Source organism: Pseudophryne corroboree, chromosome 5, assembly GCF_028390025.1.
Source record: "Pseudophryne corroboree isolate aPseCor3 chromosome 5, aPseCor3.hap2, whole genome shotgun sequence".
In the NCBI taxonomy this organism is placed as follows: domain Eukaryota; kingdom Metazoa; phylum Chordata; class Amphibia; order Anura; family Myobatrachidae; genus Pseudophryne; species Pseudophryne corroboree.
Window position 1 is genome coordinate 535,562,097 of NC_086448.1, and position 23,595 is coordinate 535,585,691.

Sequence of the window (23,595 nt, forward strand, 5' to 3'; positions counted from 1 at the left end):
CTATAAAAATTAAAAAACTCATTCTGCTGACAGACAGTGTCCAGCAGGTCCGTCATTATATAATATATATACCTGTCCGGCTGCAGTAGTGATATATATATATTTTTTATATCATTATTTATCATCCAGTCTATACTAGCAGCAGACACAGTACGGTAGTTCACGGCTGTAGCTACCTCTGTGTCGGCACTCGGCAGTCCATCCATAATTGTATACCACCTACCCGTGTTTTTTTTTTCTTTCTTCTTTATACATACTACATCTCATTATCATCCAGTCTATATTAGCAGCAGACACAGTACAGTACGGTAGTCCACGGCTGTAGCTACCTCTGTGTCGGCACTCGGCAGTCCATCCATAATTGTATACCACCTACCCGTGGTTTTTTTTTTCTTTCTTCTTTATACATACTACATCTCATTATCAACCAGTCTATATTAGCAGCAGACACAGTACGGTAGTTCACGGCTGTAGCTACCTCTGTGTCGGCACTCGGCAGTCCATCCATAATTGTATACCACCTACCCGTGGTTTTTCTTTCTTTCTTCTTTATACATACATACTACATCTCATTATCATCCAGTCTATATTAGCAGCAGACACAGTACAGTACGGTAGTCCACGGCTGTAGCTACCTCTGTGTCGGCACTCGGCAGTCCATCCATAATTGTATACCACCTACCCGTGGTTTTTTTTTCTTTCTTCTTTATACATACTACATCTCATTATCATCCAGTCTATATTAGCAGCAGACACAGTACAGTACGGTAGTCCACGGCTGTAGCTACCTCTGTGTCGGCACTCGGCACTCGGCAGTCCATCCATAATTGTATACCACCTACCCGTGGTTTTTTTTTCTTTCTTCTTTATACATACTACATCTCATTATCAACCAGTCTATATTAGCAGCAGACACAGTACAGTACGGTAGTCCACGGCTGTAGCTACCTCTGTGTCGGCACTCGGCAGTCCATCCATAATTGTATACAACCTACCCGTGGTTTTTTTTTCTTTCTTCTTTATACATACTACATCTCATTATCATCCAGTCTATATTAGCAGCAGACACAGTACAGTACGGTAGTCCACGGCTGTAGCTACCTCTGTGTCGGCACTCGGCAGTCCATCCATAATTGTATACCACCTACCCGTGGTTTTTTTTTTCTTTCTTCTTTATACATACTACATCTCATTATCAACCAGTCTATATTAGCAGCAGACACAGTACAGTACGGTAGTCCACGGCTGTAGCTACCTCTGTGTCGGCACTCGGCAGTCCATCCATAATTGTATACCACCTACCCGTGGTTTTTTTTTTTTCTTCTTTATACATACTACATCTCATTATCATCCAGTCTATATTAGCAGCAGACACAGTACAGTACGGTAGTCCACGGCTGTAGCTACCTCTGTGTCGGCACTCGGCAGTCCATCCATAATTGTATACCACCTACCCGTGGTTTTTTTTTTCTTTCTTCTTTATACATACTACATCTCATTATCATCCAGTCTATATTAGCAGCAGACACAGTACAGTACGGTAGTCCACGGCTGTAGCTACCTCTGTGTCGGCACTCGGCAGTCCATCCATAATTGTATACCACCTACCCGTGGTTTTTTTTTTTTTTCTTCTTTATACATACTACATCTCATTATCATCCAGTCTATATTAGCAGCAGACACAGTACAGTACGGTAGTCCACGGCTGTAGCTACCTCTGTGTCGGCACTCGGCAGTCCATCCATAATTGTATACCACCTACCCGTGGGTTTTTTTTTCTTTCTTCTTTATACATACTACATCTCATTATCATCCAGTCTATATTAGCAGCAGACACAGTACAGTACGGTAGTCCACGGCTGTAGCTATCTCTGTGTCGGCACTCGGCAGTCCATCCATAATTGTATACCACCTACCCGTAGTTTTTTTTTTCTTTCTTCTTTATACATACTACATCTCATTATCAACCAGTCTATATTAGCAGCAGACACAGTACAGTACGGTAGTCCACGGCTGTAGCTACCTCTGTGTCGGCACTCGGCAGTCCATCCATAATTGTATACTAGTATCCATCCATCTCCATTGTTTACCTGAGGTGCCTTTTAGTTGTGCCTATTAAAATATGGAGAACAAAAATGTTTAGGTTCCAAAATTAGGGAAAGATCAAGATCCACTTCCACCTCGTGCTGAAGCTGCTGCCACTAGTCATGGCCGAGACGATGAAATGCCAGCAACGTCGTCTGCCAAGGCCGATGCCCAATGTCATAGTACAGAGCATGTCAAATCCAAAACACCAAATATCAGTAAAAAAAGAACTCCAAAACCTAAAATAAAATTGTCGGAGGAGAAGCGTAAACTTGCCAATATGCCATTTACCACACGGAGTGGCAAGGAACGGCTGAGGCCCTGGCCTATGTTCATGGCTAGTGGTTCAGCTTCACATGAGGATGGAAGCACTCAGCCTCTCGCTAGAAAACTGAAAAGACTCAAGCTGGCAAAAGCACCGCAAAGAACTGTGCGTTCTTCGAAATCCCAAATCCACAAGGAGAGTCCAATTGTGTCGGTTGCGATGCCTGACCTTCCCAACACTGGACGTGAAGAGCATGCGCCTTCCACCATTTGCACGCCCCCTGCAAGTGCTGGAAGGAGCACCCGCAGTCCAGTTCCTGATAGTCAGATTGAAGATGTCAGTGTTGAAGTACACCAGGATGAGGAGGATATGGGTGTTGCTGGCGCTGGGGAGGAAATTGACCAGGAGGATTCTGATGGTGAGGTGGTTTGTTTAAGTCAGGCACCCGGGGAGACACCTGTTGTCCGTGGGAGGAATATGGCCGTTGACATGCCTGGTGAAAATACCAAAAAAATCAGCTCTTCAGTGTGGCGGTATTTCAACAGAAAAGCGGACAACAGGTGTCAAGCCGTGTGTTGCCTTTGTCAAGCTGTAATAAGTAGGGGTAAGGACGTTAACCACCTCGGAACATCCTCCCTTATACGTCACCTGCAGCGCATTCATAATAAGTCAGTGACAAGTTCAAAAACTTTGGGCGACAGCGGAAGCAGTCCACTGACCAGTAAATCCCTTCCTCTTGTAACCAAGCTCACGCAAACCACCCCACCAACTCCCTCAGTGTCAATTTCCTCCTTCCCCAGGAATGCCAATAGTCCTGCAGGCCATGTCACTGGCAAGTCTGACGAGTCCTCTCCTGCCTGGGATTCCTCCGATGCATCCTTGCGTGTAACGCCTACTGCTGCTGGCGCTGCTGTTGTTGCTGCTGGGAGTCGATGGTCATCCCAGAGGGGAAGTCGTAAGCCCACTTGTACTACTTCCAGTAAGCAATTGACTGTTCAACAGTCCTTTGCGAGGAAGATGAAATATCACAGCAGTCATCCTGCTGCAAAGCGGATAACTGAGGCCTTGACAACTATGTTGGTGTTAGACGTGCGTCCGGTATCCGCCGTTAGTTCACAGGGAACTAGACAATTTATTGAGGCAGTGTGCCCCCGTTACCAAATACCATCTAGGTTCCACTTCTCTAGGCAGGCGATACCGAGAATGTACACGGACGTCAGAAAAAGACTCACCAGTGTCCTAAAAAATGCAGTTGTACCCAATGTCCACTTAACCACGGACATGTGGACAAGTGGAGCAGGGCAGGGTCAGGACTATATGACTGTGACAGCCCACTGGGTAGATGTATGGACTCCCGCCGCAAGAACAGCAGCGGCGGCACCAGTAGCAGCATCTCGCAAACGCCAACTCTTTCCTAGGCAGGCTACGCTTTGTATCACCGGTTTCCAGAATACGCACACAGCTGAAAACCTCTTACGGCAACTGAGGAAGATCATCGCGGAATGGCTTACCCCAATTGGACTCTCCTGTGGATTTGTGGCATCGGACAACGCCAGCAATATTGTGTGTGCATTAAATATGGGCAAATTCCAGCACGTCCCATGTTTTGCACATACCTTGAATTTGGTGGTGCAGAATTTTTAAAAAAACGACAGGGGCGTGCAAGAGATGCTGTCGGTGGCCAGAAGAATTGCGGGACACTTTCGGCGTACAGGCACCACGTACAGAAGACTGGAGCACCACCAAAAACTACTGAACCTGCCCTGCCATCATCTGAAGCAAGAAGTGGTAACGAGGTGGAATTCAACCCTCTATATGCTTCAGAGGTTGGAGGAGCAGCAAAAGGCCATTCAAGCCTATACAATTGAGCACGATATAGGAGGTGGAATGCACCTGTCTCAAGCGCAGTGGAGAATGATTTCAACGTTGTGCAAGGTTCTGATGCCCTTTGAACTTGCCACACGTGAAGTCAGTTCAGACACTGCCAGCCTGAGTCAGGTCATTCCCCTCATCAGGCTTTTGCAGAAGAAGCTGGAGACATTGAAGGAGGAGCTAACACGGAGCGATTCCGCTAGGCATGTGGGACTTGTGGATGGAGCCCTTAATTCGCTTAACAAGGATTCACGGGTGGTCAATCTGTTGAAATCAGAGCACTACATTTTGGCCACCGTGCTCGATCCTAGATTTAAAGCCTACCTTGGATCTCTCTTTCCGGCAGACACAAGTCTGCTGGGGTTGAAAGACCTGCTGGTGAGAAAATTGTCAAGTCAAGCGGAACGCGACCTGTCAACATCTCCTCCTTCACATTCTCCCGCAACTGGGGGTGCGAGGAAAAGGCTCAGAATTCCGAGCCCACCCGCTGGCGGTGATGCAGGGCAGTCTGGAGCGACTGCTGATGCTGACATCTGGTCCGGACTGAAGGACCTGACAACGATTACGGACATGTCGTCTACTGTCACTGCATATGATTCTCTCAACATTGAAAGAATGGTGGAGGATTATATGAGTGACCGCATCCAAGTAGGCACGTCACACAGTCCGTACTTATACTGGCAGGAAAAAGAGGCAATTTGGAGGCCCTTGCACAAACTGGCTTTATTCTACCTAAGTTGCCCTCCCACAAGTGTGTACTCCGAAAGAGTGTTTAGTGCCGCCGCTCACCTTGTCAGCAATCGGCGTACGAGGTTACATCCAGAAAATGTGGAGAAGATGATGTTCATTAAAATGAATTATAATCAATTCCTCAGCGGAGACATTGACCAGCAGCAATTGCCTCCACAAAGTACACAGGGAGCTGAGATGGTGGATTCCAGTGGGGACGAATTGATAATCTGTGAGGAGGGGGATGTACACGGTGATATATCGGAGGATGATGATGAGGTGGACATCTTGCCTCTGTAGAGCCAGTTTGTGCAAGGAGAGATTAATTGCTTTTTTTTGGTGGGGGTCCAAACCAACCCGTCATATCAGTCACAGTCGTGTGGCAGACCCTGTCACTGAAATGATGGGTTGGTTAAAGTGTGCATGTCCTGTTTATACAACATAAGGGTGGGTGGGAGGGCCCAAGGACAATTCCATCTTACACCTCTTTTTTCTTTAATTTTTCTTTGCGTCATGTGCTGTTTGGGGAGGGTTTTTTGGAAGGGACATCCTGCGTGACACTGCAGTGACACTCCTAGATGGGCCCGGTGTTTTTGTCGGCCACTAGGGTCGCTTATCTTACTCACACAGCTACCTCATTGCGCCTCTTTTTTTCTTTGCGTCATGTGCTGTTTGGGGAGGGTTTTTTGGAAGGGACATCCTGCGTGACACTGCAGTGCCACTCCTAGATGGGCCAGGTGTTTGTGTCGGCCACTAGGGTCGCTTAGCTTAGTCATCCAGCGACCTCGGTGCAAATTTTAGGACTAAAAATAATATTGTGAGGTGTGAGGTATTCAGAATAGACTGAAAATGAGCGGAAATTATGGTTTTTGAGGTTAATAATACCTTGGGATCAAAATGACCCCCAAATTCTATGATTTAAGCTGTTTTTTAGGTTTTTTTGAAAAAAACACCCGAATCCAAAACACACCCGAATCCGACAAAAAAAATTCGGTTAGGTTTTGTCAAAACGCGGTCGAACCCAAAACACGGCCGCGGAACCGAACCCAAAACCAAAACACAAAACCCGAAAAATTTCCGGCGCTCATCTCTAGTATGTATGTCATATGTTTGTATGTATACTATGTGCATGTGTTTGTAACTTAGTATGTTGTTTGTGTATGCTACTGTATGTGTGTGTTTGTATGTACAGATGTGTGTGTGTATATATATATATATATATATATAAATATATATATATATATATATATACACAAAAATAGAGCCGAGTTCATCTGAGGCAGCTCCATCGCAGGCATGCACTCCCGGCGTGACTAGACGATCCGTATGCCTAGTCATGCCGGAAGTGCACAGAGTGAATGAGGTGCATCTCTGGCGCGGGCGCATGCTCCCAGCTGGAGATGCTGTCAGATCTAGTCACAGACTGAGCCACGACTAGCGTGGCTCCATCTGTACTGTATATGTATAGTATGGACAAGACAGCACTCATAGACACAAAGGGATTATGATGGCGGTGCCAGCTTCATTTAAAAATGCAAGAACACTCACTTTTCAAAAAAAGCAACACCCCTGAAGAAAACCAACTGGGATTTGGTTGAAACGTCGGATGGGCTGTTGCCACTGACCTTTTCTATGGACTATATGTGAGTCTGCATTGCAATAAAGCTGATAAACGTGAGTGCTGGTTCTATGTTGCCTTTTTTAAAGGTGAGTATTATATATATATATATATATATATATATACACACACGGAACGCCCCCATCCCTGGGAAAATCCTGCATTTGCCCCTGAGTTGCTACCTGTCCACTGCGCTCACGACTATGTCCTGCTATCCCCTACATGAGCACCCTATTTAAAGCTGCACCTGACACAAACTTTCCTCCTATAGAAAAACAGAATTTGACAGGAGATAAGAACCACTTGACCCATATAGTCTGCCCTAAACACATTTCCATGCACACACTTACACGCTAGGGTTAATTTTGCCAGTTAACCTACCAGTATATTTTTAGTTTGTGGGAGGAAATAGGAGTACCTGGAATAAACACACACAAGCACACGAATATACAAACTACACACAGTTAGGGCCATTGTGGGAATCAAACCCATAACCACAACGCTGTGAGGCCTATGTGTGCTCACTCACCAGTGTGAGCTTCCTGTCTCCAATCTGCAGCCTTTGTCTATGCCTCTTCTACTGGGATCTGTGCAAGCCGCTTCCACCCTGCTACCTGTGAGGCTGTTACCTTTGCCCTACAGTGCACTGCTTTCTCCAGGGATCAAGCCTGCATTGTCCCAGCCTGTGATCAATGCCATTATTGTCCTCCAGTCCAGTCCAGCCTGCTACGTTTCACCTGCTGTTATCCTCCGGCTCAGTCTGCTGTTCTCCAGTTCCATTCAGGTTTTACCTGTTGTTATCCTCTGGTTCCAGTGTGATTCAGGCTCCTCCAGTTCCAGTCCAGTTCTACAAGCTGTACTACTCCATTCCAGTCTGGATCAAGCCTGCTCCAGCTTGCTACCTTCTGTCTGGTTTTTAGTCCGTTCCACTTCAGTTCAATATAGTACTCTGAGGTATCGATTTATTATTAATTTTTATAGAGCTCTCAAGTGCAAAGACTCCAATTTTCTTTCAGATTGTGACTTCAAGCAAGTCTTCTATATTTCAAGTTCACCTGCTCATTGTAGATTTAAGTGGACTATCTTTGACTATGTACACTTTAGTTGTACTACTGCTTGGTGTGTTCTTCATCCCCTACTCAGCACCACAGCTCCAAGCCTATCTCTGGGACTCTCTACTCAGTATACCATCGGTGTGACCAGCAATGGTGGCTGTGATTTGAGGGTCCTCTCTCTGGGAGTTGGGGTTCATACTTAGTCTTCACTAGGGTGGTAAACTCTGCATCTTGGGGACGGGATCTATGTTCCTCTCCAGGCATCCAACTCTGGTATCCAGGTTGTACTATTCATAAGTGGATTCCAGATGGGCTATTGATTACCTGTAAATCCCTTGTTCAACTTGTGAGTTCTCAAGTACTGATTCCAGACCCATTGTCCTGTGAACTCAAGCTTGGGGTTGAATACCTCTTAATTTGTTCCAAGGGTAAACAGGGGGTGTGCTCTTTGGTGAATCAAGGTCACTTTCCAGGCTGGTGCTTAAACCTATGAGTAAGCAACTGTCAAAGTCAAAAATATTACATAGAGAGAACATACAAACCACACACACATTTAAGTCGCTATACTTGCAAATATGCGCAACAAGCACAGCAATATATGGAAACACACGCATTTGCTCGGACATGGCACGGAGATGGATTCGGCGCTTGTTTCATACAGTACATGGTTATAATAATGTCAAGCACCAGACATCATGGAGATTTAGAATTGGCTGATGAATTGATGTCATGAATATGTATTATCTGAACAGAACCAGATGCGCCCATCATGTTTGGTATTGAAGCAAGCAGAATGATGTGTGGGTTAGTTTGATGCTGGTTGTGAAGTTGTGGGACATTGCAGCGGATAGATATGATTATATGTATAAAAGCTAAGATCACTTTGTTGAGAACAATGGATGATCAAGCCAACCTTTTACTAAGATTTTCAGGGCTGAACCTGATTAACATATACAAAGGAGAGAGAGAGACCCCTCCCCTAGGAACAGACACACAGGAGGATAGTTCCTGTCTGGGGGGGTTGGGGGTCAGTTTTTGCTGGTGGCCTCAGAGAACAGATGTAATGAAGCTACACTCAGAACAAAGCTCCCAGAAGCATGGCTGGATCATCACCAGGCACCAAAGGCTAAGTATTGAATTCACATGGCTAGATAAGGAAATATAGACAGATTGCTTTCTGGTTTAAATAGGATATTGTAACTTGGTTGTGTGATTGTTGGGTGTTTGTGTGATAGATCTGGGAATCTGTGATGGTAGCTGGGACATTAGACAACCTGTAGCATAGCATTTGTGGTATTTGTTTGCCTATGGTGATTTAAAATAGATTGTACTGGTTAGTTATAATATATATCTTGTTAATCATAAATACCACCATGCAGTTGCGTTTGGGCATGTGCTTGTGGCAGTGGCGGGCTGAGATGTGTGGTTACATTGTGATCTGGTCTTGTGATGAATATGCTCTGGTTATTGAGATACTGAAGTTGTTTGGAATGTGAAAGTGAATAAGATGGTTCTAGGAAGTTGTTTGGAATGTGAAAGTGAATAAGATGGTTCTAGGAAGTTGGATTGAAATTGTGAAAGGTGATTTAGATGGTTTGGAATTGTAAAATCAGAACATATGCATTGTTCTGAGGCTTGGACATTTTGGAATAAAATGGAGTCTTGTGTCTTCTGCTATGTGATTGTGGTGTAGCAGAGAGTGCCATGTGTTTGGACCTGCAAATCTAAAATGGCTGCTGCCGGGTATTTTCCCCTCCCCCTTTCAACCATGTGGTGCAGTCTTTGGAATCAGGGGAGCTTTAATAAAATGGAGTCTAGCTTCTGTCCCATGCGGTATTGTAGGGTTGTGTATATAGGGACTGCCAGTATGGGTAAGGTCAAGTATTTTCTCCACAAAGATTCTCAGCATTGAATAACTGCGCAGCGATTGTTCCTCACATGTGTAAGCTTCGCTGCAATCATATTGATCTTCTTGTTATTGTGAGTAATTTCTCTCTCTCTCTCTCTTCTCCTCTTTCTCTCTTGTTTTCTCTTAAATAGTAATTGTATTATATTTCCTGTGTAGTTATCTGGTTAGGTAGTCTATGTTATATTGTAGTGTATGATTTGTATTTGTATTAATTCTTTATGCAAGTATATCATTCATAATATATATATTAGGCGTTGGACCCTGAGCACGGTATCTGTGTATTTCTTATAGTGTTAAGTATTCTCAGAGCGTCGGTGACGCTAGAACAGCTTTAAAGGTAATAAGGTTATACTGTGTTGCATTTACACTCTATCAATACACTAAGGTTTTACAGCATAATACACTGTTTATGGTTTAGATACAAAGGTTTAACATTGTGAGCGTCAGCGCCGCTGGTGATCTCCTCGTGGTCCCGAGCGTCCGCTACGCTATAGCGAATCATTAAGTTAGTCAGCAGCCAATAGCGTGCCTGCCCGTGATCTCTTGGCCGTGAGCGAACGTGACGCTTGAGCGTCTCGACTACGGCTAAGCGATTGTTCCGCAACGTGCGTACCCTTACGGTACTTCATACGTAGATAGCGTACAGTGTTCTTAGACCTCATAAAGGGTATTATATAAGATAAATATTTAGCTTTATCAATTGCGGGCTCGTCCTGTCCTTCACATATCTGCACTAGGTAATTTCAGCAGACATTATCCAGCAGCAAAGGGCGGGAGATCATATTCCTCGTAGTGCTGTTTGGATAAGCGTCTGCTTCTCTTAGTAAAGGGTGCTGAAGGAATCCGGGAACCGGAGGTAAGAACAACACGCTAGTCTCTTTTAAAACTGTTTATTTTTCTGTCTTGCATACACACGCACGCACACATATATATCTGCATTTCTTTTTTTCATTTGTGTATTTTCGTATATCACTCTCCTGTTTTCCAGTTTTATAGTTGATAAACGTGCTAAGAGAGATTTGCCGCTATTTCATAGTTTAAGAGTAAAAAGGTAATATAGTTAAAGTATAGACAAACACAGCTGTGCCTGAGAGACAAGGCGAAGTCAGTGTGGTGCGTGGTAGATGATAAAGGATCATCTACAATGATAAACGTATAAATTGTGTTACGGTGGATCTTTGCTTTGCGTACACGTGTCTCTAACAAAGGATTGAGACTTGCGTACGCAACCCAAGGGCCGACGCACGCAGCGTATATTACGCAACGGAGCGTACGGGTACGCCCACGTAACTCAAATCACAAGTGTTAATTTTTTTCAACGCGATAAATAGCGCAACGCGGTAAATAACGCAAGGCGATAAATCGCGCAAATCTATTTTAACATTCGAAATTTAAATTAACAGATCCTTCTCCTAATTTGTAACACATCTGGTCTAAAGAGAAATTTCTGCGCAGAAATAGAAATAGAAACAAAAGTGTATATGTGGTGAGTGAGTGTTTGTTTTTACAATTTTTTGAGGTTGAACCACAAGAAAAGTCGAGTTCTCGTGAGGTACATGCGTGTAAGTGACGTACATGGTGGCTAGGGAGGCATCCCTGGTTAAAACATACAATTTGAGCATTAGAGTGTAGCAGACCAGGAGGTCATACTGTAACAGACCAGGAGGTCATAGCAGACCAGCAGGTTTAGGTACAGCAGACAAGGAAGTCCGCTATACAGTCCACAGGCACAACACCAAGAAAGGGTTGGTGCAACACCCATATAGGCCATACAAGCTCTGGCTGAAGGAATTCGCAGCCGTAATTTTCGATTCCACTGGTCGCTCCGTACATAAGATTAGTTGCTTATGTGCTGAACGATTGGACCGCACGTAATTGTGTACATTAGTAAACCTGACCGGTACTATTTGTGTACGAAGGTCATAAACGCTATTTGTACATTCTAACGTGATTTGTGTAATTTTTTTTATTTTAAGGGAGGTTCGCTGCTCACTCAGGAACTATCCAACAACCAATAGTTACTGGAAAGAGTAAGTGTTCTTCGGATCACCCTCACAGGTTCCAGTAAATAGAGGTTCAGGTCGCAGGGGCCCTGGGTCGAGTACGCCAGCACCATATCGGTGTGATCAGGTCGTATTGGTCGGCGTGGGCGAGTGAGTGGGGTACTCGGTAAACCGCCACCGTCAGCCTATTTTGAACATTTTGGTTTGCGTTAGGGTTGGCTGAATAAAGCAACACCTTCGAACTATGGGGGCCACTTGTTCAGGTAGGGGGCGATCAACCTCGGTTAGGGTTGATTCAGTGAACCGACCAGTCGGGTCGGCAAGGTATGTAATGTGTGAGAAATACGGAAGTCACACAGAAGCTTTATGTGATGAATGGGAGAGAATGACAGTACATGACGGGGAGAAATTCCCAAGAGTAGGTAGCTTCAGCACAGAAGTGTTAACGAATTTAAGGAGAAGGATATGTCTCATTAAATCAGCAAAGAGACGAATCAAGCATTATGATTGTTTGCAGTTATGGCAACAGGAAAGTGAAATGCAAAGAAATGTAACTTACATACCTAACTTTCATCTTGAGAGGAGAGACATGGCAATGGAGAGGATTATGGTTGCAGAGAAATGGCACAATGTTGTATGATAAAAATGCACTTAGTAACTGTATTAAGAACGAAAGTAACAAATGTAATAATGTTTATAAAAATAAATGTATAAAAATCACAAATGTTAACCTGTGCAAGTCGCACCCCATGTTAAACTTCCCTCAGGATTATCAGCAAGAAAGTGAGCCCAGAACGATGTCGGCATCTCTTCCAGCAGCCAGCCTACAAGACATCCAGGTGGACGCGACCAAATTGGTAAAGGCAATAATCAAACCCCCTAACGGAGGGTCAGGTGAGGTCGTGTCCACAGGTACGTACAATGTTTTATATCACGCACAAACAAATGTACCCCATATTGTAAGACCAAAACAAGGTGATGTAATTGAGTTTAGTCCTGTCAGGGTGATCACAGTCCCCAATGGGAAGACTGACGATCAGGGAACCATTCCCGTCAAGGACAGTGCAATGCGCCATCCCTGGTCCCGGACAGAATTGAGATCAATCATGTCTGATTACCCAGATCCTAGGAAAGATCTAAGTGTATGATCAAAGATTCACAGAAGGTATATGAACCCCCTAGACAACGACATAATCATGGTATCCAAGGAATCAGGTAGGTACAGGGAAAGCGGTTGATGGTGATGAGCATCCAAGCGTTTGAGGAGGCATCAAATCAACCAAAACCCCAGGCCATTGGCACATGGAGGAACTCAAGGATTTGTGATCTTTGCAAAAGAGAAGGGCATTATGCCAGCAACTGTAATAGCCCACATAAAGTCAGACCCCCTAGACCAAGAAATGAGAAAAGTTAGGACACACCAAATTATAATCAGGGATCATATAGGAAGAATTTTGGGCCACACCCATGATATGTGGTCAGGAAAGGTGATCATTAGAACTGATGGTAAGCCTGAGGTAACGGTTAATAAATTGGGAGGTCATTCCCTGAAGACACAGGAATGACCAGGTGAAACATTGTAAATGTATCTGTGAAATGTTTTTTTTTCTCTCTCTCTCTATCTCCACATCTCTGACGATTATTAGTAAGGACTCAAACATTGCATATCCGCTTGGTCTTTGCAGAAGTCTACCAAACCCCAGCATGACCTATCCGCATCAATGTATCCTGGCCAGATACAGAAAGTGGAGTATGGTGCTGGGGGGAGGGACGGCGCAAAGAAACCATTGGACATGTAGATATGACAGCCTGACGATCTGACAATGTTTTAAAAATGTTTGAAAAATGTTTTTTTCTCTTTTCCTATTGATGGCTATTGTTGATTTAAGTAATATACACATGCATATAAATTGTTCTCTCTCTTTTGTTTTTTTTTTGCTGTTGTTGTTTTCTCTCTCTTCTCACTCATGCTTTCATGTTTTAAAGATGGTATGTCACCCATCAGTTAGACAAATGGTAATGCAAGATTTTTGCTCCTTACAGAAAGATCGCTGGTTTGGAGGGAATATTGCATCACCAGAATGTTCGTTTGGAAGACTGAGAGACAGCACCTTTGAGAAGACAGCAGAACAAGAAGAACAACAAGACGAGAGAACTAATTATCGTAACAAGTTTCTCTTCCCCTCAAACTGATTTTCTGTACCCCATTACAAATTTCTTCTTTTCTCCTCCTGTAAGATGGACTTGCCCCAAGAGACTGTGATATGGATTTTCCTGTTGACCATGACGTTGACCCGAGCAGTCTGTTTCGGTGAGAGTACCAGTGAGGTCGAGAAAGGATCCAGAAAGGTCCTGATGATAAAGATGGAGGTGTAAATTTCCAATAACAACCCAATCACCAAGCAAAGGCGAGTACCGGAAACGATCCAGCAGCCATGTTATCTGTAAACATTTTCTTTTAAGGATTGTTAGCTGAAGAAAACTGTATCTGTAGGCTCTGTAACAATGTCATTGAGGATGGGTGCATTAAGAAATGCCAATCCAGTTTTAATATCCATATGGACCGGCATCCCTTGAGTGACTATCACTCTTTAGTGGGTAGTGTGTTGAATAAAACAGATTGTTGGGTATGCTCTCAAGTGCCTCAAGGTCATAGCAAATCAGGGCTAGTACCATTTCCTTTAACGGTAGGGGAGGTACTTGAGCTAAAGGGTGGGAGACCGGTGGACAGGAGGTTTAATATCTACAGCCCTCCTAGTTTGAAGCTCCACCAATATCATGTGGATAGGTCCCTATTATGTTTTAACATCTCCAATCCCTGAAAGCCGGGAAATTGGGAAGTGTCATGGAGTAACCAAACCATGACCTTTTCGCATAGAGCAGATAGAATGCCTACAGATACAGAGCTCATACGCCACATAGCCGATAGTGGAAAATATTTCCGATATAGGTATACCTTAGGAAACAGGATTACGAGAGTTGGAGAGGTATCACCAGGATACTGTGCACATATCGTACAACCTGATACGTGTACTAAACAGATGGGAGAATTAGGGTTAGGAGATTTCACATGGAAGGTTTGTAATATGGTTATGACATATTCCGTCCCATATGTTCTCCCCGATGATGCATATTTCATATGCGGGAGAAAGGCGTATGAGCGGCTTGCCCCAAACTCTGAAGGATTGTGTTATATTGGAAAAGTACTACCTGAGGTAATGAGTCTAAGGAGTGAGGAAACTGTAATTTCAATGGATTTGATTTATGACCCAACTGTAGAAACAATGATGTGATGAAAATGCGATTATACGGTCCGTTTCTTTCACCTGTTTTTCCGTTTTCCTCCAAGGTAAAAAGACCCACTTGGACGAGGAATTTGATGAGCCGATATACAGACAACAGATGGATTAAAGAAGAAGTTTTGACAACCTTATACACAGATTTTTGATGAACAATGCCATAGATCCCCAGTTTCCCTAGAAATTTTAAAATTACGCCAGCCCAACACTTTTGTAAATCTATGGACATTGACATAAGCTTTTGCTCGCACCTTATGGGCAAAAGCACAAAGAAGACTGCAACCAACAGACACCGAACAAGACTTCAACCGACAAATGTACATTAACCTGACATAGAATACCACTGCATTTACCATAAGTGTTCTTTATCTTCATTTCTACAACCCTCAGGTAGTGACACACATAGTCGATAGGGAATACAGGCACAGATATCAGCAATCACATATTCCCCCATTCATGTATCATCAACTAAAATGTGCTCCCCCATTTTGTTGCAACCAAAAGCCGAAACGAGCTCGGTAAAGTTTGACAGCCCATTCACAGACCCTTAGTACGGGATAAGAAGGAATTCAAATGTATACTTCGCAATACCTCGAAGCTTGATTTAAAACACGTACGGCACGATGATACATGACCCCCCAAACATGGATTCATACATACATACTTCTGCTATCTCACTAGGTCATACCTTTTTCCCACCTTCTTCTCTCCTCCCTTACCCAATCATAGAAATGTATTTACATATGACATATATTTTTCTCTTTTTGAAATGTTTTAGGAAGTGGCAGTTATTGGTGACTGCCAAAGGGTGGACTGTCAAAGTCAAAAATATTACATAGAGAGAACATACAAACCACACACACATTTAAGTCGCTATACTTGCAAATATGCGCAGCAAGCACAGCAATATATGGAAACACACGCATTTGCTCGGACATGGCACGGAGATGGATTCGGCGCTTGTTTCATACAGTACATGGTTATAATAATGTCAAGCACCAGACATCATGGAGATTTAGAATTGGCTGATGAATTGATGTCATGAATATGTATTATCTGAACAGAACCAGATGCGCCCATCATGTTTGGTATTGAAGCAAGCAGAATGATGTGTGGGTTAGTTTGATGCTGGTTGTGAAGTTGTGGGACATTGCAGCGGATAGATATGATTATATGTATAAAAGCTAAGATCACTTTGTTGAGAACAATGGATGATCAAGCCAACCTTTTACTAAGATTTTCAGGGCTGAACCTGATTAACATATACAAAGGAGAGAGAGAGACCCCTCCCCTAGGAACAGACACACAGGAGGATAGTTCCTGTCTGGGGGGGTTGGGGGTCAGTTTTTGCTGGTGGCCTCAGAGAACAGATGTAATGAAGCTACACTCAGAACAAAGCTCCCAGAAGCATGGCTGGATCATCACCAGGCACCAAAGGCTAAGTATTGAATTCACATGGCTAGATAAGGAAATATAGACAGATTGCTTTCTGGTTTAAATAGGATATTGTAACTTGGTTGTGTGATTGTTGGGTGTTTGTGTGATAGATCTGGGAATCTGTGATGGTAGCTGGGACATTAGACAACCTGTAGCATAGCATTTGTGGTATTTGTTTGCCTATGGTGATTTAAAATAGATTGTACTGGTTAGTTATAATATATATCTTGTTAATCATAAATACCACCATGCAGTTGCGTTTGGGCATGTGCTTGTGGCAGTGGCGGGCTGAGATGTGTGGTTACATTGTGATCTGGTCTTGTGATGAATATGCTCTGGTTATTGAGATACTGAAGTTGTTTGGAATGTGAAAGTGAATAAGATGGTTCTAGGAAGTTGTTTGGAATGTGAAAGTGAATAAGATGGTTCTAGGAAGTTGGATTGAAATTGTGAAAGGTGATTTAGATGGTTTGGAATTGTAAAATCAGAACATATGCATTGTTCTGAGGCTTGGACATTTTGGAATAAAATGGAGTCTTGTGTCTTCTGCTATGTGATTGTGGTGTAGCAGAGAGTGCCATGTGTTTGGACCTGCAAATCTAAAATGGCTGCTGCCGGGTATTTTCCCCTCCCCCTTTCAACCATGTGGTGCAGTCTTTGGAATCAGGGGAGCTTTAATAAAATGGAGTCTAGCTTCTGTCCCATGCGGTATTGTAGGGTTGTGTATATAGGGACTGCCAGTATGGGTAAGGTCAAGTATTTTCTCCACAAAGATTCTCAGCATTGAATAACTGCGCAGCGATTGTTCCTCACATGTGTAAGCTTCGCTGCAATCATATTGATCTTCTTGTTATTGTGAGCAATTTCTCTCTCTCACTCTCTTCTCCTCTTTCTCTCTTGTTTTCTCTTAAATAGTAATTGTATTATATTTCCTGTGTAGTTATCTGGTTAGGTAGTCTATGTTATATTGTAGTGTATGATTTGTATTTGTATTAATTCTTTATGCAAGTATATCATTCATAATATATATATTAGGCGTTGGACCCTGAGCACGGTATCTGTGTATTTCTTATAGTGTTAAGTATTCTCAGAGCGTCGGTGACGCTAGAACATCTTTAAAGGTAATAAGGTTATACTGTGTTGCATTTACACTCTATCAATACACTAAGGTTTTACAGCATAATACACTGTTTATGGTTTAGATACAAAGGTTTAACATTGTGAGCGTCAGCGCCGCTGGTGATCTCCTCGTGGTCCCGAGCGTCCGCTACGCTATAGCGAATCATTAAGTTAGTCAGCAGCCAATAGCGTGCCTGCCCGTGATCTCTTGGCCGTGAGCGAACGTGACGCTTGAGCGTCTCGACTACGGCTAAGCGATTGTTCCGCAACGTGCGTACCCTTACGGTACTTCATACGTAGATAGCGTACAGTGTTCTTAGACCTCATAAAGGGTATTATATAAGATAAATATTTAGCTTTATCAATTGCGGGCTCGTCCTGTCCTTCACATATCTGCACTAGGTAATTTCAGCAGACATTATCCAGCAGCAAAGGGCGGGAGATCATATTCCTCGTAGTGCTGTTTGGATAAGCGTCTGCTTCTCTTAGTAAAGGGTGCTGAAGGAATCCGGGAACCGGAGGTAAGAACAACACGCTAGTCTCTTTTAAAACTGTTTATTTTTCTGTCTTGCATACACACGCACGCACACATATATATCTGCATTTCTTTTTTTCATTTGTGTATTTTCGTATATCACTCTCCTGTTTTCCAGTTTTATAGTTGATAAACGTGCTAAGAGAGATTTGCCGCTATTTCATAGTTTAAGAGTAAAAAGGTAATATAGTTAAAGTATAGACAAACACAGCTGTGCCTGAGAGACAAGGCGAAGTCAGTGTGGTGCGTGGTAGATGATAAAGGATCATCTACAATGATAAACGTATAAATTGTGTTACGGTGGATCTTTGCTTTGCGTACACGTGTCTCTAACAAAGGATTGAGACTTGCGTACGCAACCCAAGGGCCGACGCACGCAGCGTATATTACGCAACGGAGCGTACGGGTACGCCCACGTAACTCAAATCACAAGTGTTAATTTTTTTCAACGCGATAAATAGCGCAACGCGGTAAATAACGCAAGGCGATAAATCGCGCAAATCTATTTTAACATTCGAAATTTAAATTAACAGATCCTTCTCCTAATTTGTAACACATCTGGTCTAAAGAGAAATTTCTGCGCAGAAATAGAAATAGAAACAAAAGTGTATATGTGGTGAGTGAGTGTTTGTTTTTACAATTTTTTGAGGTTGAACCACAAGAAAAGTCGAGTTCTCGTGAGGTACATGCGTGTAAGTGACGTACATGGTGGCTAGGGAGGCATCCCTGGTTAAAACATACAATTTGAGCATTAGAGTGTAGCAGACCAGGAGGTCATACTGTAACAGACCAGGAGGTCATAGCAGACCAGCAGGTTTAGGTACAGCAGACAAGGAAGTCCGCTATACAGTCCACAGGCACAACACCAAGAAAGGGTTGGTGCAACACCCATATAGGCCATACAAGCTCTGGCTGAAGGAATTCGCAGCCGTAATTTTCGATTCCACTGGTCGCTCCGTACATAAGATTAGTTGCTTATGTGCTGAACGATTGGACCGCACGTAATTGTGTACATTAGTAAACCTGACCGGTACTATTTGTGTACGAAGGTCATAAACGCTATTTGTACATTCTAACGTGATTTGTGTAATTTTTTTTATTTTAAGGGAGGTTCGCTGCTCACTCAGGAACTATCCAACAACCAATAGTTACTGGAAAGAGTAAGTGTTCTTCGGATCACCCTCACAGGTTCCAGTAAATAGAGGTTCAGGTCGCAGGGGCCCTGGGTCGAGTACGCCAGCACCATATCGGTGTGATCAGGTCGTATTGGTCGGCGTGGGCGAGTGAGTGGGGTACTCGGTAAACCGCCACCGTCAGCCTATTTTGAACATTTTGGTTTGCGTTAGGGTTGGCTGAATAAAGCAACACCTTCGAACTATGGGGGCCACTTGTTCAGGTAGGGGGCGATCAACCTCGGTTAGGGTTGATTCAGTGAACCGACCAGTCGGGTCGGCAAGGTATGTAATGTGTGAGAAATACGGAAGTCACACAGAAGCTTTATGTGATGAATGGGAGAGAATGACAGTACATGACGGGGAGAAATTCCCAAGAGTAGGTAGCTTCAGCACAGAAGTGTTAACGAATTTAAGGAGAAGGATATGTCTCATTAAATCAGCAAAGAGACGAATCAAGCATTATGATTGTTTGCAGTTATGGCAACAGGAAAGTGAAATGCAAAGAAATGTAACTTACATACCTAACTTTCATCTTGAGAGGAGAGACATGGCAATGGAGAGGATTATGGTTGCAGAGAAATGGCACAATGTTGTATGATAAAAATGCACTTAGTAACTGTATTAAGAACGAAAGTAACAAATGTAATAATGTTTATAAAAATAAATGTATAAAAATCACAAATGTTAACCTGTGCAAGTCGCACCCCATGTTAAACTTCCCTCAGGATTATCAGCAAGAAAGTGAGCCCAGAACGATGTCGGCATCTCTTCCAGCAGCCAGCCTACAAGACATCCAGGTGGACGCGACCAAATTGGTAAAGGCAATAATCAAACCCCCTAACGGAGGGTCAGGTGAGGTCGTGTCCACAGGTACGTACAATGTTTTATATCACGCACAAACAAATGTACCCCATATTGTAAGACCAAAACAAGGTGATGTAATTGAGTTTAGTCCTGTCAGGGTGATCACAGTCCCCAATGGGAAGACTGACGATCAGGGAACCATTCCCGTCAAGGACAGTGCAATGCGCCATCCCTGGTCCCGGACAGAATTGAGATCAATCATGTCTGATTACCCAGATCCTAGGAAAGATCTAAGTGTATGATCAAAGATTCACAGAAGGTATATGAACCCCCTAGACAACGACATAATCATGGTATCCAAGGAATCAGGTAGGTACAGGGAAAGCGGTTGATGGTGATGAGCATCCAAGCGTTTGAGGAGGCATCAAATCAACCAAAACCCCAGGCCATTGGCACATGGAGGAACTCAAGGATTTGTGATCTTTGCAAAAGAGAAGGGCATTATGCCAGCAACTGTAATAGCCCACATAAAGTCAGACCCCCTAGACCAAGAAATGAGAAAAGTTAGGACACACCAAATTATAATCAGGGATCATATAGGAAGAATTTTGGGCCACACCCATGATATGTGGTCAGGAAAGGTGATCATTAGAACTGATGGTAAGCCTGAGGTAACGGTTAATAAATTGGGAGGTCATTCCCTGAAGACACAGGAATGACCAGGTGAAACATTGTAAATGTATCTGTGAAATGTTTTTTTTCTCTCTCTCTCTATCTCCACATCTCTGACGATTATTAGTAAGGACTCAAACATTGCATATCCGCTTGGTCTTTGCAGAAGTCTACCAAACCCCAGCATGACCTATCCGCATCAATGTATCCTGGCCAGATACAGAAAGTGGAGTATGGTGCTGGGGGGAGGGACGGCGCAAAGAAACCATTGGACATGTAGATATGACAGCCTGACGATCTGACAATGTTTTAAAAATGTTTGAAAAATGTTTTTTTCTCTTTTCCTATTGATGGCTATTGTTGATTTAAGTAATATACACATGCATATAAATTGTTCTCTCTCTTTTGTTTTTTTTTTGCTGTTGTTGTTTTCTCTCTCTTCTCACTCATGCTTTCATGTTTTAAAGATGGTATGTCACCCATCAGTTAGACAAATGGTAATGCAAGATTTTTGCTCCTTACAGAAAGATCGCTGGTTTGGAGGGAATATTGCATCACCAGAATGTTCGTTTGGAAGACTGAGAGACAGCACCTTTGAGAAGACAGCAGAACAAGAAGAACAACAAGACGAGAGAACTAATTATCGTAACAAGTTTCTCTTCCCCTCAAACTGATTTTCTGTACCCCATTACAAATTTCTTCTTTTCTCCTCCTGTAAGATGGACTTGCCCCAAGAGACTGTGATATGGATTTTCCTGTTGACCATGACGTTGACCCGAGCAGTCTGTTTCGGTGAGAGTACCAGTGAGGTCGAGAAAGGATCCAGAAAGGTCCTGATGATAAAGATGGAGGTGTAAATTTCCAATAACAACCCAATCACCAAGCAAAGGCGAGTACCGGAAACGATCCAGCAGCCATGTTATCTGTAAACATTTTCTTTTAAGGATTGTTAGCTGAAGAAAACTGTATCTGTAGGCTCTGTAACAATGTCATTGAGGATGGGTGCATTAAGAAATGCCAATCCAGTTTTAATATCCATATGGACCGGCATCCCTTGAGTGACTATCACTCTTTAGTGGGTAGTGTGTTGAATAAAACAGATTGTTGGGTATGCTCTCAAGTGCCTCAAGGTCATAGCAAATCAGGGCTAGTACCATTTCCTTTAACGGTAGGGGAGGTACTTGAGCTAAAGGGTGGGAGACCGGTGGACAGGAGGTTTAATATCTACAGCCCTCCTAGTTTGAAGCTCCACCAATATCATGTGGATAGGTCCCTATTATGTTTTAACATCTCCAATCCCCGAAAGCCGGGAAATTGGGAAGTGTCATGGAGTAACCAAACCATGACCTTTTCGCATAGAGCAGATAGAATGCCTACAGATACAGAGCTCATACGCCACATAGCCGATAGTGGAAAATATTTCCGATATAGGTATACCTTAGGAAACAGGATTACGAGAGTTGGAGAGGTATCACCAGGATACTGTGCACATATCGTACAACCTGATACGTGTACTAAACAGATGGGAGAATTAGGGTTAGGAGATTTCACATGGAAGGTTTGTAATATGGTTATGACATATTCCGTCCCATATGTTCTCCCCGATGATGCATATTTCATATGCGGGAGAAAGGCGTATGAGCGGCTTGCCCCAAACTCTGAAGGATTGTGTTATATTGGAAAAGTACTACCTGAGGTAATGAGTCTAAGGAGTGAGGAAACTGTAATTTCAATGGATTTGATTTATGACCCAACTGTAGAAACAATGATGTGATGAAAATGCGATTATACGGTCCGTTTCTTTCACCTGTTTTTCCGTTTTCCTCCAAGGTAAAAAGACCCACTTGGACGAGGAATTTGATGAGCCGATATACAGACAACAGATGGATTAAAGAAGAAGTTTTGACAACCTTATACACAGATTTTTGATGAACAATGCCATAGATCCCCAGTTTCCCTAGAAATTTTAAAATTACGCCAGCCCAACACTTTTGTAAATCTATGGACATTGACATAAGCTTTTGCTCGCACCTTATGGGCAAAAGCACAAAGAAGACTGCAACCAACAGACACCGAACAAGACTTCAACCGACAAATGTACATTAACCTGACATAGAATACCACTGCATTTACCATAAGTGTTCTTTATCTTCATTTCTACAACCCTCAGGTAGTGACACACATAGTCGATAGGGAATACAGGCACAGATATCAGCAATCACATATTCCCCCATTCATGTATCATCAACTAAAATGTGCTCCCCCATTTTGTTGCAACCAAAAGCCGAAACGAGCTCGGTAAAGTTTGACAGCCCATTCACAGACCCTTAGTACGGGATAAGAAGGAATTCAAATGTATACTTCGCAATACCTCGAAGCTTGATTTAAAACACGTACGGCACGATGATACATGACCCCCCAAACATGGATTCATACATACATACTTCTGCTATCTCACTAGGTCATACCTTTTTCCCACCTTCTTCTCTCCTCCCTTACCCAATCATAGAAATGTATTTACATATGACATATATTTTTCTCTTTTTGAAATGTTTTAGGAAGTGGCAGTTATTGGTGACTGCCAAAGGGTGGACTGTCAAAGTCAAAAATATTACATAGAGAGAACATACAAACCACACACACATTTAAGTCGCTATACTTGCAAATATGCGCAGCAAGCACAGCAATATATGGAAACACACGCATTTGCTCGGACATGGCACGGAGATGGATTCGGCGCTTGTTTCATACAGTACATGGTTATAATAATGTCAAGCACCAGACATCATGGAGATTTAGAATTGGCTGATGAATTGATGTCATGAATATGTATTATCTGAACAGAACCAGATGCGCCCATCATGTTTGGTATTGAAGCAAGCAGAATGATGTGTGGGTTAGTTTGATGCTGGTTGTGAAGTTGTGGGACATTGCAGCGGATAGATATGATTATATGTATAAAAGCTAAGATCACTTTGTTGAGAACAATGGATGATCAAGCCAACCTTTTACTAAGAT